We start from the raw sequence: 9,779 nt of genomic DNA, 5'->3' as shown, positions 1-9,779 counted from the left end.
AGCGGAAGCGTTGGCGCACGTGCAACTACTCCTCGACTTTCCTCCTGCCGCGGAGAAGCTCGACGAGTGGAGAGACACCATTCAGAGCCTCATCAGCTTCGCCAATAAAGATGATCTGCGACCAGCGGGACCCTCATGCCGGAGCTCTATCGAGCCGGTGCACGCCGACGATGGAAGGACCGGAGACGCCGCAACCATGGTGCACTCTCCACCCCCACGCCCGCAACAGCAGTCGTCGGTTCGTCGTGCTGACACACGCGACAACGTTTCCACGGCGTCATCCGACCCACGAGCCCGCTACGACCAACGTCAAGTTCTTCGGGAGCGAGCTCAGGAAGACGCTCGGACCACTATCGAGTGGCGGCGGGAAGCACGCCATCAGTCAGATAGGCGCGCGGGGCCCGCTATCGACCGCCCAGCGCCTGGGGGTGCCAGTGACCTACCTTCCGAGGTGGGTTGTCTAGCCTTTACCCGTGAGCTACGGCAGTTCCAGTGGCCCACCCATCGCACATTCAAGCCTGAGGTCGGAGAAAAGTACAACGGCAAGACTCACCCGTCGGAGTTCCTCGGCATCTACACTATCACGATGCAAGCTGTCGGGGCTCGCGACGACAAGGTGCTTGCCAACTACTTCTCGTTGGCACTTAAGCCCAACGGCATGTCATGGTTGATGCACCTGCCAGTGGATTCCATTTCCTCTTGGTCAGATCTGTGCCATGAGTTTGTTGGCGCCTTTACTGGACGCCACCAAGCTCCTGGGCAGGCAAGTGATTTGCATGTCATCCCCAGAAGGACGGCGAGACCCTGCGCAGGTACATACAAAGGTTGGGCCGTGTGCAGTACAACATCCCAGATGTTCGTCCCGCCACTGTCATCAGTGATTCCTTTAGAATGTGCACAACTGCAAGATGCGCGAGGAGCTGGCGATGAACAAGGTTAAGGATGTAGCCGAACTTTATGTTCTGGCTGATAGATGCGCTCGGGCTGAAGAAGGGAGGAAGTACCCCAGTGAAGATGCCGGCATGGAAATCGATTCTACAGACGAAGACGTCGTCGCCCTGGCAAAGAAGGGCCGATGCCGCAACAAGAAGCGTAAGGCCAAGACCATGCTTGCCGTCGAGGGATCCGGCGACCCCGACGCCACCAAGAAGGCCAAGGTTGACGACTCTGGCAAAGAAGTTGCCCGGTGCGCCACCTGCCGGGCCTTGGCGGCTGCCGACAAGCTAGGAGGCTCCGACAAGCAGTACTGCAAGATCCATCGCACCAAGGGCCATGACCTCCAGAATTTTCGGCAGGTTGAGCTGCTTGCAGAGAAGTGGAAAGTTGAGTATGAGAGGCGCGATAAGGAGAAGGGCCAGGATGGTGCTGAGGCGTCCGGCAAGAGGCGTGGCAGCCGAGGAGGTCTCTGCGACAAAGACAATCAACAAGAGAGGCCCGCTCGGGGCCACGACAAGAAGGAGGGAGACGATGATCATGCTGAGAACGACGAGTCCAGCGAGCACAAGTTCTAGAAAGCTACAGAGGCCATGTGCGTCGACGGTGGCGCCTCGTTGCACACCTCTCACCGCCAACTGAAGCAGTGGGCGCGTAAAGTCACTACAGCGGAGCCATCATTCGATACCCAGAGGCCGCTGAAGTGGTCCAGCACGCCTATCATTTTTGACACCGAGGATCACCCTGATCGCACAACCGCGGTCAGGTGTTTGTCGTAGTTGGTGTCACCAACAATACGCAACCTCAAGGTGACGAAAGTGCTAGTTGACGGTGGGGCCGGTCTGAACTTGATCTCGCCCGCCGTGATCGAGAGGTTGTAAATCCCCAATGGAGATCTCGAGGAGACGGGCTCGTTTCAATGGGTCAACCCAGGGAGGAGTCAGCCGAAGGGTAAGATCACATTGCCCGTTACACTTGGGGCGAGCTGAACCATAGGACGGAGAAGGTTGTTTTTGATGTTGCCAGGATCCCCTTGCCCTATAATGGGATCCTCGGCCGCCCAGCGCTGGCCAAGTTTATGGCGGCATCACATTACGCCTACAACACGTTGAAGATGCCCGGGCCAATGAGCATCATCGCCGTCCCCTCCTATAGGAAATACGCGCTCATCTATGCCGACCAGCTTTACCGGGAGGCAGTTGCAGCGGGAGGGAAGAAAACCAGGCACTTCTTCCCGCCGTTGAGACCACGAGAGGGAACAAAACCGGCAAGGCCTCTGCCCCTGCCGGCAAGGCCCCTTCTGGCAAGACTTCTGACCCTGGCAGGCACTCCTGCACCCCCTTTAGCAAATGCGCCTCTTCGGAGCGCCGTGTTCCCGTTGAGGATGTGCCAGAGAGCTCCGCCAGCTGGAGCAAGAGGTCCAAGCCGGCCCTGCTAGAAACCAAGAAGGTGCCTGTCAAGGAGGATGGCACGGGTGGAGCTTTTACCATAAGCTCCACCCTTGACAGCAAATAGGAAAGCGCGCTCGTCGCCTTCCTGCGGGTGAATGTCGACGTGTTTGCGTGGCAAGCATCTGACATCCAAGGCTTTCCTAGGGAGGTGATTGAGCACCACCTTGATGTTTGTCCCCATGCGTGGCCCGTCAAGCAGAAGGTCATAAAGCAAGATTTGGAGCGAAAAGAGTTCATCATCGAGGAGATCAGGAAGTTGGAGGCGGCAGGCTTGGTCATAGGAGTGCTCCACCCCACGTGGTTGGCCAATCCAGTGGTGGTGCATAAGGCGAATGGGAAGTTGAGGCTGTGTATTGACTATACATATATCAATAAAGCCTATCCAAAGGATCCTTTCCCTCTGCCATGCATTGACCAGATAGTGGACTCCACTGCCGGATGCGACTTGTTGTCGTTCCTCGACGCCTACTCAGGGTACCACCAGATCTTCATGGTGAAGGAAGACGAAGAAAAGACTGCATTCATCACCCCATGTGGTACGTACTGTTTTTTGCGGATGCCTTTCGGGTTGAAAATCACTGGTTCAACATTTACCCGAGAAATCCAAATTGGTTTTGAGCCCTAGCTGCATAGAAATATGGAAGCATATATGGATGATATAGTGGTCAAAACCAAGGACAAGGCCACGCTCGTGCAGGATCTGGAGGAAACATTTGCAAACCTGCGCAAGATCAACCTCAAGCTCAACCCAAAGAAGTGTGTGTTCGGCGTCCCATCCGGCAAACTTCTTGGGTTCTTTGTATCTCAGCGCGGAATCGAAGCAAATCCCGACAAGATCAAAGCGATTGAGCAGATTGAGGCGCCAAGTCGAGTCAAAGACGTCAGTAGGCTCGCCGGTTGCATTGCTGCATTAAATAGGTTCATCTCCAAATCTGTTGAACGCGCCCTCCCCTTTTTGAAAGTTTTGAAAAAGGCGGGTCCAATGAAATGGACTCCGGAGGCAGAGGCAGTGCTACAAGATTTGAAGAGATACATCTCCTCCACACCAATACTAGTCGCGCCTAAGCCACAAGAGCCGTTGCTGCTATATCTAGCGGCAATGAATCAAGTGGCCAGTGCTGCGCTAGTGGCACAGAGGGGGCTTGAGGAAGAGGCAGCGGCAGTGGCGGAGCCATCGGATGATAGACCGGAGCATTCCCCGGCAAGGCCCGGTCCCAGCAAGACAAAGTCCGCGCAAGCAGGCGAAGTCGAACAAAAGAAGAAGGTGATGCAGCACCTGGTCTATTTTGTCAGTTCCCTCTTGCAGGGGGCTAGATCAAGATATTCTAGTATACATAAGCTACTTTTCGGCCTCCTCATGGCCTCAAGAAAGTTGTGTCACTATTTCCAAGCACATGAGATCATCGTCGTCACCCGCCTCCCATTGCAACGAATCTTGCACAACCTGAATGCAACTGGGAGGATTCTGGAGTGGGCATTGGAACTTTCAAGCTTTGGCCTCAAATTTTAAAGTACTTCAACAATCAAGAGCCGAGCCTTGGCAGAATTCATAGAAGAATGGACCTCAATGCCCGATGAAGAAATTCAAGGAACTACCCTTCCCGGCAAGGAGACGAGCCGTGACTGGATTATGTAATTTGATGGAGCTTTCTCGCTGCAAGGTGCTAGTGCCGGCGTGTTACTCATCGCACCCACCGGAGAGCGCCTCAAGTACGTAGTCCAGATGCACTTTCCCTGGGAAAAATCAACGAACAACACTGCAGAGTACGAGGGATTGCTTGCTGGTCTCAGGATCGCGGCAGACCTCGAAATTAGGAAGCTCATCGTCAGGGGTGATTCACAGCTTGTCGTCAAACAAGTTAACAAGGATTACCAGAGCCCGTTGATGGAGGCCTATGTGGATGAAGTGAGGAAGTTGGGGAGCGTTTTGACGGTCTACAAGTAGAGCATGTTCCCCGAGCAGAGAACAACATTGCCGACGACCTGTCGAAACACGTTGCCCTCAAGTTGCCTGTGGAACCAGGTACCTATGTGCTTCAATTAACCCAGCCATCCATTGATCCCTCAGCAGGACAGAACAAGCGAAGGAAGGCGGGCCTTGGTAAGTACTTTCCCGCTGAGCTCCTAGGAGCCGCCTGCAAGGAAGTTGCCAAGGAGCAGCAACCTCCGGCAGGGCCCAAGCCCTGACCATAGAGGCAGCCACCCCCGCGGCCGAAGATGAGCCTTTGGTGTCGTTGTTCTTTGGCGGGTCACCTCGAGTGCTCGCTTATGATGAGCTTGAGCGAGAGCAGTTGCGCTAAGATGACGTGACGCTCCTTGAGGAAGATTGTCTTCAGGTTGCTGTGCGAGCTGCTCGCTACCAGCAAGCCTTGCGCCGCTACCATAGCCGCAAGGTTCATGCCCGAAGCCTTGAGGAAGGCGACCTTGTTCTTTGGCGAATCCAATCCGCCAAGAGTTCAAACAAGTTGACACCAAAGTGGGAAGGTGATACATCTCCAACATATCTATAATTTTTTATGTATTCATGCCATGTTTATAATATTTTTACATGATTTTGGTATGATTTGGTTAGAACTAACCCGGACTGACGTTGTTTTCAGCAGAACTACCGTGGTATTGTTTTTGTGCAGAAATAAAAGTTCTCGGAATGCGCTGAAATCAACGGAGATTTTTTCTAGAAAATATAAAAAATATTGGAATGAAGAGTTACTGGAGGGGAGTCCTGTGGGCCCCACGAGGGTGGAAGGCATGCCCACACCCCTAGGGCATGCCCCCTGCCTCGTGGACTCCCTGTGGGGCCCCCTGACGTGAGACCTACGCCAAAAATTCCTATAAATTCAGAAACCTCCAGAAAATAACCTAGATCGGGAGTTCCGCCACCGCAAGCCTCTGTAGCCATCAAAAACCAATCGGGACCCTGTTCTGGCACCCTGCCGGAGGGGGGAATCATCACCGGTGGCCATCTTCATCATCCCGGCGCTCTCCATGACAAGGAGGGAGTAGTTCACCCTCGAGGCTGAGGGCATGTACCAGTAGCTATGTGTTCAATCTCTCTCTCGTGTTCTTGATATGGCACGATCTTGATGTACTGCGAGCTTTGCTATTATAGTTGGATCTTATGATGTTTCTCCCCCTCTATCACCTTACGATGAATTGAGTTTTCCCTTTGAAGTTATCTTATCGGATTGAGTCTTTTAAGGATTTGAGAACACTTGATGTATGTCTTGACTGTGCTTATCTGTGGTGACAATGGGATATTCACGTGATCCACTTGATGTATGTTTTGGTGATCAACTTGCGAGTTCTGTGACCTTGTGAACTTATGCATAGGGGTTGGCACACGTTGTCGCCTTGACTCTCCGGTAGAAACTTTGGGGCACTCTTTGAAGTTCTTTGTGGTGGTTGAATAGATGAATCTGATATTGTGTGATGCATATCGTATAATCGTACCTACGGATACTTGAGGTGACATTGGAATATCTGGGTGACATTAGGTTTTTGGTTGATTTGTGTCTTAAGGTGTTATTCTACTACGAACTCTAGGGCTGTTTGTGACACTTATAGGAATAGCCCAATGGATTGATCGGAGAGAATAACTTTGAGGTGGTTTCGTACCCTACAATAATCTATTCGTTTGTTCTCCGCTATTAGTAACTTTGGAGTGACTCTTTGTTGCATGTTGAGGGATAGTTATATGATCTAATTATGTTATCCTTGTTGAGAGAACTTGCACTAGTGAAAGTATGAACCCTAGGCCTTGTTTCAACGCATTGCAATACCGTTTTCGCTCACTTTATCATTAGTTACCTTGCTGTTTTTATATTTTCAGATTACAAAAACCTATATCTACCATCCATATTGCACTTGTATCACCACCTCTTCGCCGAACTAGTGCACCTATACAATTTACCATTGTATTGGGTGTGTTGGGGACACAAGAGACTCTTTGCTATTTGGTTGCAGGGTTGTTTGAGAGAGACCATCTTCATCCTACGCCTCCCATGGATTGATAAACCTTAGGTCATCCACTTGAGGGAAATTTGCTACTGTCCTACAAACCTCTGCACTTGGAGGCCCAACAATGTCTACAAGAAGAAGGTTGTGTAGTAGACATCAAGCTCTTTTCTGGCGCCGTTGCCGGGGAGGTTAGTGCTTGAAGGTATATCTTTAGATCTTGCAATCAAATCTTTTTGTTTCTTGTTTTCTCACTAGTTTAGTCTATAAAAGAAAACTACAAAAAATGGAATTGTAGTTGCCTCATATGCTTCATCTTTTTAATATCTTTTGTGAAAATGATGGAAAGGAAAATTGTGCTCAAGTGTTAGAAGAAGAATGCATTAAAATGTTTGGCACTAAATATTTGAATGATGAGCATGATTGCAATGTTGTTAGTATGAATTCTTTGAATATCCATGATGCTAATGATATGCAAAGCCACAAGCTTGGGGATGCTATGTTTGATGAAGATGATATTTTTTGTCCCCCATGTTTTGATGACCAAATTTATTATGATGAAAGATTATTGTGATGACACGTATGCTATAAAGAATAATGATATCCATGAAACTTTTCATCATGATTTTAACTTTCAATTGGATTATGCCTCACATGATAGTTATTTTGTTCAGTTTGCTCCCACTACTATTCATGAGAAGAAATTTTCTTATGTGGAGAGTAATAAAAATTCTATGCTTGTAGATCATGAAAAGAATGATTTATGTGATGGTTATATTGTTGAATTCATTCATGATGCTACTGAAAATTATTATGAGGGAGTAATATATGCTCGTAGGAATTGTAATAATATCAAGTTTCCTCTCTATGTGCTTAAAACCTTGAAGTTATGCTTGTTTTGCTTTCCTATGCTAGTTGATTCTTGTTCCCATAAATTGTTTGCTCAAAAAATCCCTATGTAGGAAGTGGGTTAGACTTAAATGTGCCCGTCATATTCTTCAGGGTGCTCTCTTTATGTTTCAATTCTTATCTTTTATGTGAGCATCATTGAAATCGTAGTGCCTAGCTAGAAAGGCATTAAAGAAAAGCGCTTGTTGGGAGACAACCCAACATTTATATCTACTGTTTTTGTGTGTTCACATGATTATGCTACTGTAGTAATCATGTTTTATAGCTTTTGTTTCAATAAAGTGCCAAGTAAGACCTTTGGGATGGCTTACAGTGATAGTTGATTTGATCTTGCTGAAATACAGAAACTTTTGCGCTCAGGAAAACAATTCTCATTTTTAACAGAAGCATGATAAAATACTAATTCTTTTTGCAGAGGATTAATAAAAAAATTGCCTAGGACTTGCTAATTTCTCAGGATCTTTGGAGTTACAGAAGTATTCGAGAGTTATAAATTACTACAGACTGTTCTGTTTTTGACAGATTCTCTTTTCGATGCATAGTTTGCTTGTTTTCTAGTTTCTATGGCTTATATTGCTTAATATAAATTATAGAAATGATATGGTACAGTAGGCATCATGTGAGAAAAATCATTAATCTTGTCTTGACAGTACCTAAGTGGTGATTTGCTTCCTTATACTAACGGAGCTTACGAGTTTTCTGTTAAGTTTTGTGTTGTGAAGTTTTCAAGTTTTGGGTAAAGATTTGATGGACTATGGAATAAGGAGTGGCAAGAGCCTAAGCTTGGGGGTTCCCAAGGAACCCAAAGTAATATTCAAGGACAACCAAGCATCTAAGCTTGGGGATGCCCCGGAAGGCATCCCCTCTTTCGTCTTCGTTCATCGGTAACCTTACTTGGAGCTATATTTTTATTCACCACATGATATGTGTTTTGCTTGGAGCACCATTTTATTTTATTAGGATTTGCTTGCTGTTATTTAGAGTAATATTTTGCATATTTTACTTCAATAAAAAGGTCAAGTATAGCCTTTACCATGCTTATTTTTCAAGTCCATATGTTGTTGTTTTAAAAACAGAAAGTTTGCTCTTATGTTTTGAATATTTGTGAATAGTCAGAACATGATAAAATCTTGAAATATTTACACAATGAGTAACAACAAACTATCTACAGTGTGGTGATTTTTCAGAATTTTTGGAGTTAAAGTATGATTCCTCTTGCATTCTTTACAGACTATCCTGTTTAGACAGATTGCTGTTATGATTGCATTGTGTGCATATGTTTGCCTGTATACACGCCTTAAGCTGGACAAAGCCGACTCCTCGCTCTAAGTGGCATAAATCTTTAGGGACTCGAGACCTCTCGAACAGCGACCAGCTCTCGCCTTATCATGACAGTCAGTTTTAGCTTTCTCTACTGAGGTGCTTGCCCAGATGAACCGGGGCACAATCGCAGTAGTTCTCCCAGTGCTACCTTAGCCGATATAGCGGAACGTAAGGTACCAAAACATGGGAGCCACGCAAACCCAACTATTGACCCAAGACATGATTCGGAGCTGATGCATATAATGCTATAAGTTTGGGGTGCTGCACTGTCGAAAGTGTTCGGACTTCTCACGCCGTATTATGGGATACGCTTAAGCCCCTGGCGTATTGGCCGTACCAAAGTGTACGGGTGCTGAATGTCATGAATGAACATATATATAAAATAAGAAGAATAGAGAATGCGGTAATAGTCTAGTGCTATGCATTGTTTATTCAAAAAGGTGCGTCGAAGCAGAATGATACAAGTAGTACGATAAGCAAAAAGTAGGACTATTTGACATGTCCCCTCCAAGGGAAACCTGAGGAATGGTATTTAAAGCAAGTATTTCACTCGTTATCAGAGACCACCTGGGAGTTCCGTGGTGCGACGTAGCCTGCCTCCTTGGTTGTTGCATCGTGTGTCCAGCAATCGTACTGCCAGGCGGGGTTTCCAGAGATTAAAGTCCTGAAATAGAGAAAAATAACAAAGCGGGAAGCCCCTAGTACAGTTGAGCCGCGTCTTCGGGCGTGCCGTAGTCGTGCCCCCCTCCCAACATGTGCCCATGGTATTTTCATTGCGTAATTATGTACGCGTGGCACGGATTTCGCTGTTTGGCTGGTACTGGGGTGGGGGCCGCATTGCTATGCAAGCTCGGAACGTCCCAGGCGGTCTTGTTGCCGATTACTCCGGGCGCGCTTGAAGGTGTCCGAGTCTTTAATCGCCGAACTGGTGGATTGCCTTAAGAGGCTGCTTTGCGCTTCTGCTGCGAGGGCCGCAGTGTGCTCCTCCGTGCGGAGAGAGCGCTCTGTGTTTCCATTGACTGTGACGACCCCCTGAGGTCCTGGCATCTTGAGCTTGAGATATGCATAGTGCGGTACCGCATTGAATCTCGCAAATGCGGTTCGCCTGAGCAGTGCATGATAGCCGCTGCGGAATGGGACTATATCGAAGATTAACTCCTCACTCCGAAAGTTATCCGGGGATCCGAAGACCACTTCCAGTGTGACTGA

The sequence above is a fragment of the Triticum urartu genome, chromosome 7A (assembly GCF_056163025.1).
Source record: "Triticum urartu cultivar PI428250 chromosome 7A, HENAU_Tu73, whole genome shotgun sequence".
Classification (NCBI taxonomy): Eukaryota; Viridiplantae; Streptophyta; class Magnoliopsida; order Poales; family Poaceae; genus Triticum; species Triticum urartu.
The sequence above is the reverse complement of the archived record's forward strand: the minus strand, read 5'-3'. Positions refer to the sequence as shown.